This window comes from Leptonychotes weddellii, chromosome 1 (assembly GCF_054177405.1).
Source record: "Leptonychotes weddellii isolate Sample4059 chromosome 1, ASM5417740v2, whole genome shotgun sequence".
NCBI classification, from domain to species: Eukaryota; Metazoa; Chordata; class Mammalia; order Carnivora; family Phocidae; genus Leptonychotes; species Leptonychotes weddellii.
Genome location: NC_138369.1, coordinates 59900037 through 59916386, shown reverse-complemented (window position 1 = coordinate 59916386; position 16350 = coordinate 59900037). Strand labels below are relative to the sequence as shown.

General features: G+C 46.3%; 1 long non-coding RNA gene across 1 annotated transcript in view; it reads right to left on the bottom strand.

The window, feature by feature from the left end:
* LOC145722357 (uncharacterized) overlaps positions 1-12194 on the bottom strand; it is a 26021-nt gene extending 13827 nt beyond the window's left edge. Inside the window, exons 1-2 of the long non-coding RNA XR_014146572.1 lie at positions 5505-12194; positions 5071-5185 (exon numbers count right to left, since the gene is read on the bottom strand). This is a non-coding gene — a long non-coding RNA (uncharacterized LOC145722357). The remainder of the gene's footprint in view (positions 1-5070; positions 5186-5504) is intronic.
* Between the last annotated feature and the right edge of the window lie 4156 nt (positions 12195-16350).

Genomic DNA, 16350 nt, shown 5'->3' with positions numbered 1-16350 from the left:
CCTGAGAATGCCACCCCTCAAAGGCTGGGGGGGGTGGGCAGAGGAGCCTGCAGCCTGTGAGGCAGGGTGGCAGAAGAAGTGGGAAGGAAGCCAGAAGGGAGCAGCTTTTTAGAAGCCCGGGGAAAAGAGCCTTTCAAAATGGAAAGAATGCGAGTGTGTAGCCTGTGCTGTCGAAGGTCAAGAATGCCAGGACTGGGTGTGCCCTGGACTTAGCACCAAATTCAGTGCTCTTGGTAGGGGAATAATGGGCTCAGGTGCCTGAGGGCAACAGGGCCAGGGAGGAGGGGCAGGAGAGGTTTCAGTGAGACTGGCCGTGAAGGGGGCTGGGGGAAGAGCCATGGCCAGGGGAGACCAGGGGTCTAGATGATGGGAGAGAACGAAGTAGGTCAGAGGATGTGGGATGCAGTCCACAGACAGGATGAGGCTGAAGGGACAGAAAGAAGGACTGATAGTCCAGGAGCCACTCCTGAGGAGGTGGGAGAAGACGAGACCCACAGGATGATGCAAGTCAGCCTCAGGCAGGAAGAGGGTGCCTCCTTCACCTCACAGGAGATAGGACAGAAGAAAGGCTCTAACATCTGGACATGAAGACTGGGAGGCAGCAAGTCTGCTCCAGGGGTAAGTAAAATGTTTAGGAAAGACGTGGCACAAGGCAGAGACGAGAAACCTAAAGAAACATACACACATAACTGGGCAGAGCCTATGGCCCCGCAGCGCAGAGTTCGGCCTGGTGGCACAAAGGAAGGACAACGGGTCCTCGGTGACAGCAGGCTGGGGTGGAGGGGAGACGCCGGGAACCTGGAGGGGGCAAGGAACGTGTGCAGAGGGCTGGAAGGTCTGGAGTTCAAAGGGCAAGGTAGTTATGCTGAGGGTTTCAGAGGTGGGACAAGTGACTTCAGGAGATGACACAGTCCAGGCTGAGACTAGGGCAGTGGGTAAAGCAGGGAGGAGAGGCCACCACTGAAGAGGAGATGGTCAAGGGGCCAGGTGAGTCATCAGAATCCCGAACGATGCAGTAGGTCAGGGGAAGACGACCTTAAACCAAATGTCCCAGTCTTCCATGATGGGAGGCAGAGAGCCTGGGAGTGGAAGGAGAGGACAATATCCCAAAGCGTCACCAGCCCCAAAAGAGTGGCGCTCAGAGCTCCCCTCGCCGAGTGCCTGCTGCGTGCTGCCAACAAGCAAGAAGGAGCCAAACCGGTCTACACATCACCTTAGTAAATCCCCGCGATCATGCTACACAGTCTTATTCTATAGATGGAAACACGGACGCTCACTGGCTGAGAATTTTCCCAAGGTCACAAAGCCTAAACCGGCTGGACTCAGATTATGAGGTTCAGGCATCCGAAGATCCAATGTGCTCGGCCCCGCCACATGCACAGAGAGACAGGGTAGATTGCATTATTTATGCCCCAGCAATCACTTAGCCCCATGCAAGGGCTCTCTAATTGCGCCTCACACCATCTCCAAGGAGGAGGGGTCAGGGGCCACCGGCTGCCAGCTAATAAGCGACCAGCTATCCTCCTGAATGGCTTACTGTACTCGCTGACGTGGGAGGCCATGGTAATTACCCAGAGCCCATTAAAAAGAGCACAGAATGTGATGTGCTGATAGTTCCAGAACAAACATATCGAAATATAGTTTAAGACAGCTCGAGCCCAGAACGGATATTTCTAAAAGAGCTGACTCGCTCGTATTCTACAGGAAAAATCCCTTCCTTCCCACATTTCCAACAAAGCAGCCGGTGTCCGAATTCAATGACAACGGAGTTTCATTTTAAGGAGGGCAGCGGCCTACCACACTTGTTTGGGGGAGTTAAAAATTATTGGTATCACAGGCTTGGGGTGACAGAAAAAACCCCAGGGAGTAAAACAGGACAACAGTCTTGTAATAAGTAAGACGGCTGTCGGCATTAATTTGGTTCTTCATAACTTGCTATTTATTTATTCAGATGCCAATAAGATATAGTGGAAAGGCCTGGAAGAGAAGTGTTCAGAGGTTGGAAAGAAGCCCTCGAGTGTTGACACACTCTAGGTGAATTTGAGCAATATCCTGGGGCTTCACACCATACTTGGCAAAGACTCACTAGGCCATGAACAGCACAATGGGGTGATAGGCAGCTCCTCTGCACTGCACACAGAGGAAACCCAAGCCCCAGAGCCACTACCTGGAAGACGGCAGCACGTTCTAGAATAACCGGGCATGCCCCACTCATCCTCACTTTATTGCAACCCCAAGTAAGCCCAACTCTCATGTTGATTATTCTTGCCATACTCTACCAGAAAGCAGCAAGATCTTCTGTCCTTAAATATTCCAAGATTCCAAGAGAATGCACCTTCCAGATTCTTTACTGATAACCTCAGTGGCTGACCGGCTTGAAACATCAGCACAGACTTCTCAAAGGAGTCTGCTAAGCACTCCTAACTCAGTCCCTTCAAGCCTGCAGGTGAAAGAGCGGAACCCTCTAGCTTCCCAGAGGGAAATCATCTCAGATTATGAGGTAAGCAAGAGTGATAATGATAAACCGGGGATCAGCTTTTAATATTTCTATAATCTTCCTGGTTCCTGAAATTCTGATCCTCACTGGGGGAAAATGCTATCATCCACACTGTGAGGAAATTGGCAACATACCTCAAACAACCCCACTCTAATTTATGAGAAGCATTTTTAAAACAGTAAATTTCAAATAGGGCACTGTATCCAGACACAGGATAAGCAAATGGGCAACATACACAAAGAAAATACTATCGAATCGCTTGAAGAATCTTCGGAAATTTTTCAGCATTGAAAATTCAAATTGCTACGCTTCACTCTAAGCAATGGTTACTGATGCTGTGCTCTGAGGCACACCGTTCCTTTCCCTCTTTGTAATCTGTTCAACAGTTACTTCATGCTCCTTGCCTTGGGTTGAAGTTTGAGATTCATCTTCTTCCCTCGGCCAAAAAGAGTAACTTCAGAGCTATGAAAGAACACAGCATTCTCCTTCCTCTCGGCCTTTACCTCAGGCTTGAGACGAAGATGCCTCCACTCACTTCTTAGGTGTTGGGTAAACTTTAACTCCAGCAGTCCCTACTAACCACTTGACCAACAAATGACACAGAATGACTTTTAACACCAGGATCTATGAATTATGTAAATGCTGTCCGGTGTTAAAAGCTCCATTTGGAATGTATGCGACCTAAGGCATCACAGTACATTCTTCCTTGCCACAGCTCCTCACATCCACGGCCAGCCTGTTCTGAGCCTCTACCCCAACACACACTGCATCCCTTACCCTGGCCTGGAGCTGCCACCACCCTGCCTGGGCCTGTACCAACACTGAACGCTCTCGCACTCCCTCTCCCCGCTCCCACACCCTGGCTCTCCGTGCAGCAGCTGGGGAACCCATGCACAAAGTAAATCCATTCATGTCACACCTCTGCTCAGAATCCTCCAGCAGCTTCCTTCCAATCATACTCAAAATGAAATCTCAACTATTGACCATAGCCAGGCAGGCCAGTGGGACACAGGCCTGTCCTGAGCATCTCCCTCATCTGTGTCCACTTTCCCGGGGGATTGGGTGGGGGGGGTTCCCTGCATTAAGGTCACACCAGCCTTCTTGCAGAGGCCTGGGCCCTTGCTGTTTGCTCTGCCTCAGAGGACGCTGTGCTTGCAGTTTCCCATGGCTCATTCCCCTCCCCATTACTGGGTCTCTGCTCACCCATAACCTCCCAACAGAGGCCTTCAGAACCACTCCACCCTCTGTCACCCCTCCCTCCCTATCGCCCCTAGTCACTACCTGGCATTACAGCTTACACCTGCTACTCAGCTGACATCTGCCACTCGTTTGCATCGCTCTCTCCCCTGCCCCCAGACCTGGGCTGTCTAGTTTACTGTCACACTCAATGCCTGGCCCAGGGAGGCCACTCCACACATACTTACAATCACTCTCCTAACCAGATCTCCAGTTCCCCATCCTGCCGAGAAGGATGTCCAACCAAAGCTGACTCTTACCTGCTGGAGACCTAGGAAATCAGAACCGACCACGTTTCTGGAATAAGTGGACACTACTCAGCAAATACACTGAGATTCGGCATGGACACTTGTCACTGTTGCCCCACAGCCTGGAGCCATGGCACCTGTCCCCACCAGTCTGTAAGAGCTGGGGCGGCCACCATGGGAAAAGGCTTCCTATTTTATGATTCCCCTTCTTCAGATAGTTAGGGAAATGAAGAAAAGGCCATTCTTGGTTTTATTTCCCAATCTCTGAATTAGCAGAGAACCCAGTAAGAATTACGTGTCCAGTTCAGTAACTCTCTTCCCATGCTGATCTCACTCTACATTTTGGGTTTGGGCTTTTTTTTTTTTTTTTTTTTTTAGTATTTTTACAACAAAATGATTTTTAAAATCCAAAAAAAGTATTTTTTCTAAAATAGTTATATTTAGTTATATTTATTTTCCTTTGAAGAAAAATGCCCAGGTTATAGAAGCTTTTCTTAAAATTAGAGTAAGATAGGACACTGATATATGTATTATTTCATTATTTTTGAAATTAAAATAGGATCAATTTGTCATAGCTACAAAATTAACATAAATATCTCAAAACGTCAGCACTTAGAAATAAACAGTAGAAAACTTCTATAATGAAGCTTGCATCCCTTTGAGCTTTAAAGCACATACACTGAGGTCCCAGCACATAACAGCACATCCCCTGTAGAGATTCAGTTCCCCCAGAACAATAATTTAAGGTGATCTGATACTGATTTTACCTTGTGTTTCCAAGCTGACATGGGTTACTATAAAAATGAGGGGTGAGGGAAGGGCCACGTGGAAGCTTACTGACAGAAGTTATCAGCGGGACGCAGGACAATGGTGGCAGGAGGGGTCATCAGCCAAACCCACAATGCACAGACTGTGTGCAAAAATGAACAGAAATAACCAGTCCCTGGCCGGCTCCTCAGTCTGCCCGGGTTCCAGTGGCCATGGAACCACTGCTGAGCCCCACGAGTGGAAAGAGCAGTAAGCTAACCGTGCAGTTTAAAACAGGCTCTTGACCAGACAATCTCCAGTGTTCATCACCCTCAGACTTACCTGCGCTCCTTACTTTCTAGGAAACGCCGAGGCTCACTTTTAACCTAAAATGGGCAAACTTTCTTCCCGTGCACTCTGTCCTGTCCTAGTCCCACACAGGGTTAAATCAGAGGGCCTCAAAAGAGAAAAGAAGGAAGTATTAAAGGAGGGAGGGACTGAGGGAGGGCTGGGGGGGGGGGTTGGTAACGCACAGAAAAAGAAAAGATGGAGAGAGAGAGACAGAAACAGAGACAGAGAGAGGCAGGGAGAGAAAGACAACAAACAGAAAAACAGAAAGACAAAAGAAGAAGCAGAGAAAACACACAGAGAGGGCAAGAAAAAGATAAGGAACAACAGAGAGAGAAAACGACACAAAGGGCGAAAGAGAGAGAGAGAGAAGGGAAAAGTTCACGGGGAAAAGGAGTGATGTGTTTCATGGAAAAGCTATTTGTTACCGAGTCGCTCCTTTTCCATGTACTGTATTATGCCATATGTGGGAAGTGAACAAGGCTGGAACTCCGCCTAAGAACATCTGCCACGGAGGGACTTGAAAAGCCCTAATAATAGCACAGCTGGTGTCCCCAGCCTAATGAGCTCACCGCCCACGTGACCACTCTTCCCCGGCGGCTCCTCCCCAGAGAGGAGGCGGCCAACAGACCTCTCCGCCCTCCCTCCCCCAGGCTTTATTTCCTCCACTGCCTTCCCGCTCCCTTTCCCTACACCGCCCCCACCCACTTTCCTGAACTCAGTTACCCCGATCCGGCAGTTCCTATGAACAGAGACCTTCTTAACAGGAAAGGCACAGATCAGAAACAAAAGGGAGGCACCACTGCAAATCTTCTAGACATTAAAAGGATAATGGTTATGCCGATAAATTCAACCGCTTAGATAAAACAAAGTCCTTGAAACATACAAGTTAACCAAAACTAACACAAGAGGAAAGAACAGATCTGAATAACCCCATCGTTATGAAAGCAATGGAACTTCTAATGAAAAACTTGTCCAGATCCCACGAAAGGCCAGTGGGCCATCAGCTGTGCCTTGATGCCAGGGTACAGGGTCCCGGCCCCTCCAGGAGCCCCAGTGACCGTCTGGGGAAGCCCGTCTCTGGCAGGGAGGCTCTCAGGCAGCCTGACCTTCCCACTGACCACTGCCTGTTGCTAGGAGAAAACCATACACAGCAAAATTGGCTAGGGGGTGGGGAGGACGTGAACAAAGAAGTGAGCTTTTACAAGGCTGGGAAGTTTTAACCCTCTCTGGTACGATTTTTTGAAAGTAATTCCCATATAGCACACTTTGAAAAGTCCTCTAGTACTTTGAAGAAGCTATACCTTAGCATCAGGAAGGTCAAGCATTTCAGCTTCTAAGGGGAATCCTTTCGGAAAGGGACAGAGAGGAGACTCCAGTTGGCACTGATACCGTATCCACAGCAATTGGAAGAGGTGCTGAAAAATCTGGGACACCCCCGCCTTCGCTCAGTCTAGGCAACACATCCTGACCACAAAGAAGAGCCAGATGGATATGATACATGGGATTTACTCCCCAGAAAAAGACAAGAAGAAGGCCACAGTTCAGAAACCAAGCTTGGTAACATACAAAAGCATGGATGTGTTTGTAAGCATGCAGTATGAAGGCTAGCAAATTACTAGATTCTACTCTGCCTACCAGGTAATTGTATCAACAGCAATCACACGATTAGCTAAAAGGTGGGCAATCATGAATTTTTTCTACTATTAAACACTGTTCCACACTAAAAGACAGCGTTTTATATCTTGTTAATGCCATGAACAAGTTATCTGAGCCTTCACAATGTCCTGTTTTGATTTAGGACATCAAGCCACTCTTGCCATAAGTTAACACTACAAAATCCACAGAAACTTAGAAAAGAACAATTATGGTATCTGAAGGACCATCATAAGTGCTTGTATATATCATTCCCTTTTGTCAGAATGTTTAATATACTGAGAAGAATCCTTTCCAAGACACAACACAGTTGTTTCCACTCACAAAACACTGAAAAGCATTAACAGAATCAACTGCCATTCAGTCTTTACCGACCTGCCTTTTCATTTCTTACTCTCTTGAGTCAGTCAGACATCCAGGCCAAGACTACGGTTCTCAAGCCTCACACTCCACCTGCTCTGTCTTCGGGCCCACGACAGTGCCCCACCGAGCCATAGGGGAGCATGAAGCAAAAGGAAAAATCAGTAATACGGACTCTTTCCGTCTTTATGACAAACATTGATATTTCGTTCATGATTGATTTCTTTGTGTTAATTTAGATTTTTTTTAGAAATACTGCACTAAAGTATTATTTCTCTTGATTACTTAAATTGTGGACCCCTTAGGCAAGTGCCTTTATCACATCACCCTAGGCCTGGCCCTGGGCCACAGTGATAACTATACACCCTGCGTAAACCAAGGAAAAATGACTAAACACCCAAGCTTCATCAACTACCGCAAAGACTCAGTTGGTTAAGCGGCTGCCTTCAGCCCAGGTCATGATCCCAGGGTCCTGGGATCGAGTCCCGCATCGGGCTCCTTGCTCAGCAGGGAGCCTGCTTCTCCCTCTCTCTCCCTCTGCTTGTGCTCTCTCTGTCAAATAAATAAAATCTTTTAAAAAAATTCTGTGGAACAGCTAACTATCTTGCGTCATGTTGCATTAAAATCTCATAGTTGCCAAATTCACTGGAACCTTTCATTGTCTTATGCATGCAGCCCCATTAATTTTTCCTTAAACACCCACCTTGCACGGTTAATACCTCCTTGTAGGTAACCACCACTATTCTGATCCTTATTATAGGATAGTTTTGCCTCTGTTTGGACTTCCCAAAAATGGAATCCTCTGGAATATCCTTTTGTGTCTGGTCTCTTCAGCTCAACATTTTCTCTGTAGTATTCGTCTATTCGTTGCATCTATCAATAGCTCATACCTTTTTATTGCTGAGTAGTAGTGCATCGTAGAGATAAACCACGATTTTGTTTACACAGTCACTAGTTAATAGACGTTTGGGTTTCTCCACTTGGGGGCTAACACGAGTAAAGCTGCTACTAAGAAGGCAGCACGCGTTTCTGTTGAATATATGCCCAGGCGTGAATCTTGGCATCATAATGTAGATGGTCAGCTTTAGTAAATATTGCCAATTTTCCAAGTGGTCACTGTTCTTCGTATGTGGTGTGTGAGGCATCCACTTCTTCCACATCCTCACCGGCGGTTAGTGCTGCCAAGTTGCTTATTTTATCCATTGTGCTGGGGTGGCAGAAGTTACCTTTGCTAAAACAAGCAATTTCTAGTTCCCTCCAATTTTACCATGATTCCCCAGTTCTAACAGTACAAACTGTAAACCCCCAAGTTACATGTATAAGAATCACAAGAAAGTGCAGCAAAATCTCTAATTCCGAGCTCACCAATTTCGGGAATTCATAAAACACGGACACCCGTGAGATAAGCACATGATACTTGGCAAGAACACTTGCAAACGTTCCTGAAGGCCACAAGAATCCTCACAGTCATCATGTTACTGTGCTTACAAGGCGAAGCCGAAGCCGGCATCTCCTCTGATAAAACTCTACAAATATTTGCATACCAACTAAGCGTAAACAAACCCAAAGAACATTTTAGCTGTTACCTTACTGGGCTTCTCACAGCAGAGAGAACCCAGGAACCTCACTCCTCGCTGCAGGCACACTGTATCCCCCCAGCACTTCTGGTCTCCTCTCGGGTCGGCCTCTGGGAGCACTTCTTCACATGATATTATTACTGTCTACACGGCGATGGCCCCCAAACCCTCCCCTCACACTCAGATCTCTCTCCCAAGCCTCAGGCCCAGACGCCCCACTGCCCTAAACTCCTCCACCAGGAAATCTCACAAACACATCAAACTCAGGACCTCCCCAGCAGGATCCGGCGCGTCTTAACCCCCGCACAACCGAGTTATCACAATTGAGATAACCCAATTCAAAAATCTCAGCCTCATCCTTGAGGCCACCCCTCCCGAACCTTACCACCATCTCTTCAAAGGGCAAGCCGTAGCTCCTCCAGGTCACCCAAAGGAATCCATCCATTTTATCCACACTATCCTCCCTGCCCAGCTGAAGTCACCACCCTCTCTCACCTGTAGCCATGCCAGAGCTCCGGCGCGTGTCTGTCATTCTGGTGGCAGATAAGGCTGCGGACCACACACCTGCCTGGGCACGCTCACCGTGTGACGCCGGCCGCCTCCCCTCATGGCACCCCCGCCCTGCCATGGCCTTCTCTTCGCAAAATCTACACGCTGCACCCCTGCTCTGCCCTACTGAACAAAGTGGGTGCAACTTCTTCTGAGTCCGTGAGGGAAATTCTCACACTTGATTACGCTGAGGTTCTCGGCCGTGTGGTCTCCTCAATCAGGATACCACAAAGGACTACAAAAAAGGGTAAGTTTGATGATAAAATAACCAAACGCTCTTCTTTATTCCCTTTGTTCCCTTCTATATGAGTATCAGTTCTCCTCTAGTATCAAGAGACCCAGCTCAGCTAAAAGTTGTTCAAGTTAACACTCAACAGTTGCTATGACACTCCTCTTCTAATCTCTTTTAATAACACAAACTATTTTCCTATCTTCCCAGTACAGTAAAAACACACGTACCGCATCAGTCAAGAGTTCATAGCCTATTTTCCCACTGATCTGCCTGTCATACCTTTTATCTGTTATAATTGTAAGAATATTCTGCTTGTCTTCTCAAACAGAAAGACATTTTCTCGAATACTTAGCACCAAACTACATTCCTTCCACAAGAGACCTTGGAAATGTCTTGATATTTGCACCCAAATATCAAGTCCAAAGGGATTTCTCTGATGCCTCGGGATGCTTGCAAAGTGAACCGGTTCTCCTCAAAGCCAAAGGAGGGAAGTTCATTGTCAGGTGAGCAAAATCCACAGCCCACATCACTGCCTGGTCCCGGGAGGCTAGTCCTGTGAGGACGGTAAAAACTTAGGCCCACACCCCTGGGGGGTGGCACAGGATACCTGCTCTGAAATGACTTGTGGATGAACACATCATAAGGAGTCCAATAACAATAATAATGGCTAACACAAAATGTTTACCATGAACCATGCATACACAGTAATTCACATAATCCCCTTAATAACCATATGAGGCTATCCTATGAGGTAAGGATTCAGAAATTGGCTGCCCCAAAGCGGAGTTTTTGCCGGCTTCAACATATCTAACCCTGAAAAAGCACCAATCTTAGAGGGAAAACAAGAACATGGCTTCAAACGTCTCAATCGTGTGCTACAGTTTATCCCAACAAATTGTTAAATCTGGAGAATTTTTTATTCATTTATTTATTTTTTTTTAACAAGCTTTAGTTCACTTTATTTTTCTGGTATAAAACTAGGTGGTAGCCACAGCTCAAGCCTGGGTCCTCTGCACGGAGACTCTAATTTTTTAATGAATGGAAATAAGGCTATGCCACACTCAAGTACATAAAACAAAACTGTACAATTCCCATAGGATTCAGCATTTTATTTAAAACATATTCTAGATGCAAAGGTTGAAATGAAATACCCACCGTCTGGATGACACTGTTTCCTTCCCTACTACCAAAGCCAGTAAACCAATTGTCTCAGAAATTCTGTGTCCAATTGGGACACTCACAGACACAACACCAGTGACTCATACGTGTAACAAATTGCTCATTTTCCTTCTCCCCACCTTTCCTCAAAATCATTATACTGCTATCCCTGAATCATAGGTTTGGTTTTTTATTTGTTGGTTGGTGTTTTTAATCCCCTGGCACAAAACTCATCAATCCCAACTATGCTGGGACAAGGCAAGAATCTGCCTGCCACTTTAGTTTAAATAAATCTCCAATTTTCTTCCCAGATTTGAAAATTTTTTAAGATTTTATTTATTTATTTGAGAGAGAGAGAGACACAGAGAGCGTGAGAGAGACAGCAAGCAGGAGCAAGGGGCAGAGCAGAGGGAGAGGGAGAAGCAGACTCCCCGCAGAGCAGGGAGCCCGATGTAGGGCTCAATCCCAGGACCCTAGGATCATGACCCGAGCCAAAGGCAGACGCTTAACCATCTGAGCCACCCAGGTGCCCCCCAGATTTGAAATTCTGCAATGTGGGCAAAACCCACAGTTTTGGAGCCAACATTACAACTGTGTTGCCAGATTTCTGATGTTAGACCACCAAACACCTCTACTCCAAGGCAAGGTCCAACAGGCAAACCAAATTTATCTTAGGACCCTGGACTCAGAATCACAAAACATGATGTCCTGTCTTACTGAGTTGCCTTTCCACTGTTGTCCTCCTTGTTCTCCCAGCTCACACACCCACATTCCCATTCAAAATAAAAAAGGAGAGGGAAGCATGGAAGAAAAGACCATAAACTCACAGACTCTAAAATACTAGCAGCTCTTAGAAATCTTATTCATCTGAGTCTCACCACACTAAGTAAATTCAGTGTGATGCCCACAGAGTTAAACAGCAATCAGGAGCAAGGATTGAAATAAGAGTTCCACTTTTCAGGATCTCTCCACAGCTCAAAGCCAGGTAAAGACTGTGGCTAGTGTTGGGAGAATATCAGAATAAAGAAAAGGGACTTGAAAGAAAGAACTCCATCACACCCATTAGGATGGCTATTATCAAAGAAAGAACAGAACAGAACAAAAACTGAAAATAACAAGTGTTGGTGAGAATGTGGAGAAATTGGAACACTTGTACGTTCTTGGTAGGAAAATAAAATGGTTCAGCCCCTGAGAAAAATGGTATGGCACTTCCTCAAAAATTAAACGTAGAATTACCACCGGCCCAGCAATTCTGCTTGTGGGTATGCACCCCAAAGAACGTAAAGCAAGGACTCAAACAGATATTTGCAAACCCACGTTCATAGCAGCATTATTCACAACAGCCAAAAGGTAGAAGCAACCTAAGTGTCCAAAGATGGATGAATGGATAAACAACATGTGTCTATACACGCAATGGAATACTATTCAGCCTTAAAAAGAAAGGAAATTCTGGTACATGCTACAACATGGGTGGACCTTGAAGATACTACGCTAAGTGAGAAAAGCCAGATGCAAAGCAACAAATATTGTACAATGCCTCTTAAATGAGGCACCTTGAGTGGTAAACTCATAGAGACAGAAAGTAAAAGAATGGTGGTTGCCCGAGGCTGGAGGGATGGGGGAATGGGGAGTCAGGGTTTAATGGGTACACAGCAGCAGTTGGGGAAGATGAAAAAGTTCTGGGGATAGATGACAGTGATATCTGCACAACGTGAATGTGTTTAATTCCATGAAACTACTGAAAAACGGCCAAAATGGTCAATTTTGTTATATATATTTACCACAACTTTTTAAAAAAGAATAAAAGCTGATCATTACATTAGAGATTTCCTTCTCTTTAATTTTTTTGTCTTTTCTTGTTTAAGATTTTATTTATTTGAGAGAGACAGAGAGAGGGTGAGAGAGCACAAGTGGGGGAGTGGGAGAAGCAGGCTCCCTGCTAAGCAGGGAGCCTGACGTGGGGCTTGATCCCAGAACCCCGGGACCTGAGCTGAAGGCAGATTCTTACCCGACTGAGCCACCCAGGCACCCCTAGAGATTTCCTTTCATCTCTCAGACTGGAGTCTTAGGCACTTCCAGGGCAAGAAAAAGAGAATTTTGCAAAGGTGGGTTGTCTGTGCCCATCCCCACATGAGGTTACAGAAGGAGGACCCTAGGCTGAGAGCTCTGTACCTGCTAGGAAAGCAGGACGGAAGAAGAGAGGTTGAGAAAGGTTACCTATATACTGGGGTCAGATCCACCTACCTTCCCCCTAGCTTCCACCTCGTCTAGCGATGCCCCACGCATATGACCCGGCACTTCCGATCTGTTCAGCAAAGAGGAGGTGAGTGTGTGGATACCTGGGTCAACTCGATGGCTAGAACTTAGGGACAACCACCTACTCATCACTCTGGCATATTTTTAAGAACATGAAACATCACCCAATGTTTTAGGTGTGCGCTGTGGCAGGGAGGGTAAATAACTGGCCACATTTTGGACTGTTTTTCCTCACTGCTGACTGAGAACGACAGCTTGTCCCTTCCCTCCTTGGGTCTTCCCATTTTACAGTTCACTGTGCACAATTTAAGGGAAGAGGTGGGCGTTGGGGAGGGACTGGGGTCAGCAATCTCTTCTGGGAAACCCCAGCCCCTTTCCTTTCAGGGGAGGGCAAGAGGTGGAATCCCACCTTGAGCGCCAACTCTCCCCAGTGGGGCAGGGAACAAGTGTGTACCAGCCACTTGTTCTTCCCAATATATGCAAAGTCTGGCCTTGCGCATGGGGAAAGAACATTCCGGGGAACCACAATGAGGTGAAGAGGTCTCTGAGCATCAATACCACCTGGGAATATGTTCAAAATGGAGATTCATGGGACGCCTGGGTGGCTCAGTCGGTCAAGGGTCAGACTCTTCATCTCAGCTCAGGTCTTGATCTTTCAGTTTTGAGTTCAAGCCCTGTGTTGGGCTCCACGTTGGGCATGGAGCCTACTTAAAAAAATAAAATAAAATAAAAATGCAGATTCACATTTAGCAAGTCTGGGGCGGGGTCTGAGGTTCTGCAGGGCTAACAGGCCACCAGGTAATGCTGATGGGCTGCAGGCCCACCTGCCACAGGTCAGGTTGTGAAGCCTTACACTCCTGCAACCAGCTGGAGCCAGGACAACAGGGAACAAAAGCCAGGCACAAAGAGCACCATCAGGATCTTCCTCTCGTGAGCATCGCTCTCCTCCACCCAGGCCACGGCCAAGTGGTCCCACCATGAACTTGGACTCTCAGTCCCCTTTGGCATAAATAGCAAAAATGAAATTTTGCTCCCCACTCCCGCAGGCAAAATTTTCCAAAGCTCTTCCAACAACTTCAAGGGCAGCTTCTGCCCTCATTGCTCACCTGCTCCGCCTGGTTCAAATTCCTGAGTCAATAACACAAATGAAGCCAAACCTATTCTAACATTCTAATGGGAGGCGGCGGGTGTTTGACCACATCCCCAGCTGGAAATTATTTGATAAGAAACATAATAAAAGGAAGCAAACCTACACTAGGTCCCGCCTTCTCTACTTTTTGCAAAACTTAGAAAGTGAGAGCTCGCAGAACGCACCCTCAAAAAAGTCCAGGCCCACAGCATAGGCTGTTGATGTAAAGAACTGCTGGGAAGGACTTTTTGACTTTACCAAAACCACCAGAGGAACTGATGGAGAATTTTGAAAATCCCAGGGTTCTCCATTTGCAGAGATGCTTTTTCTCTCTAAACCTGGAGAAGAAAAATCAAAATCCTTACCATTATTCTAATTAATACCCATTTTAAGTGACATGTACAAACCTGCATCTATGTAATCCAATGTAGGATTTGCTGATAGCTAATCTCTGTGACCATAATTCAGGAGACAGCGGCATTTTTTAATCAACATAATCTCACTCTCTAGTAACTAGGTCTAGTCACTAAGGGGGCGTGCAATAAAGAAAGAAGTGCTCTGAATGGTATTCTACAAGGGATACCTTCCAGAAAAAGTCAAACCACTTCATCTGCAGGTTCACAGTTATTTTCAACAAATTCTTAGGGGTAAAAAAAAAGATTTCAAAGTCCCCTGAATACCCAGAGCATGGTCTTCCTTAACATTCAAATCCAGATAATTTATACTCTGGTGGTTCTTTAATTCACTAACATACCCTTGGATATTGGAGCACCCTTTTCACCTCTAGGAAGGAGATGACCTCCTGCTTTTAAAAGTCCAGGCACATCATGAAGTCTGGAACTAGCAGAGCCTCTAGAAATAATCCAGCTCCAAGATTCTAAATTGGGGTACACAAATTTAAGCTGCAGGGAGCTCCCAGAGCCTCAGGGAAAATGAGGTGCATCTTCCTTGAGTGCTTTTTTAATCAAGACAATTTAAAGCATTTTTATATTAAAACAAACAGATGAATCCTACATTCTGTTCTCCATTAAAGGAATCAGTAAACGCACATTGAAAAATGCCCTAAAAAGTGCCAGAAACCTCAGGCTACACCTCCAAATCCCCCTTTCCAGGGTTCCTTTGCCCTGAAGATTATAGGGCAGGTTTAAGAAGCATCAGTATGATCCATTTCACAGCTTGAGACCTGGCTGTGAGTGGCCGCTAGAAGTCACTGCCATGTGCTGGTCTTCGAAGAGACTTACAGCCCTCCTCCCACTAACCAGGTGAGGCTGGGAGCAACCCTTCCTCAAATGCAGGACCAGAAGCCCAAACAAGGATGCTAAGAGCCTGCCTTCCACCTGTGTGCCATCCTCTTCCACCTCAGGTGCACTCCTAACAAACACATAATTAAATGAGCTTGTCAATGAATCATAAAGCCACACGTCCCTCCATAAAACACATGTCAAAGCATTTCTTTAAGCAGCTGCTGATCACTGGCATTATACGTAGCTTAGAGGCATCCAGATTCACACATATGCTATTAGTTACTGTGTCTTCACTAAAACGTTGAATTTTTCAACACTGCAGGTGGCCTCCATTTGGATACACCTAATAAGGTGGCAAGTCAGAATGGGTAGTATTTGTTCCCAAAAATGGGGGGAGGAACCAGAAGGCCCATTCAACGGTGTCTCTAGACAAAAGACACTCCCTCGAGACTAAAAAATAAAATCTGAGAACCTATGTGAGATGGTCAACTCAAGAGTCATCTAACAGTTACAGAGACCTACTGTGTGCCAGGTCAGAGGCTGGGGCTCAGAAAGCAATGACCGGAAGGAAGTCCACATCAGATGGCAAATGGTAAGGAGGTCTTGGTTTGGAAACTGAAAGTTTAGGAACTCCTTTCAGTGCAAATATCGCTCTTTTATTTTCAAAGCCCCCTTTTGGGGGAGAGAGGGAGAGGGAGAATCTTTTTTTTTTTTTTAATATTTTATTTATTTATTTGAGAGAGAGAGAATGAGAGAGCACATGAGAGGGGGGAGGGTCAGAGGGAGAAGCAGACTCCCCGCCGAGCAGGGAGCCCAATGCGGGACTCGATCCAGGGACTCCAGGATCATGACCTGAGCCAAAGGCAGTCGCCCAACCAACTGAGCCACCCAGGCGCCTGGAGAGGGAGAATCTTAAGCAGGCTCCAGCCCAGCACAGAGCCTGATGTGGGGCTCAAACTCACAACCCTGAGATCATGACCTGAGCTGAAATCAACAGTCCAACACTTAACCAACTGAACCACCCAGGCGCCCCTCAAAGCCCTTTTACATGATCTGATTTGACCTTCACAGCAAACTTGTAAGAAAGAAAATTAGTATTATAATATCCACTTT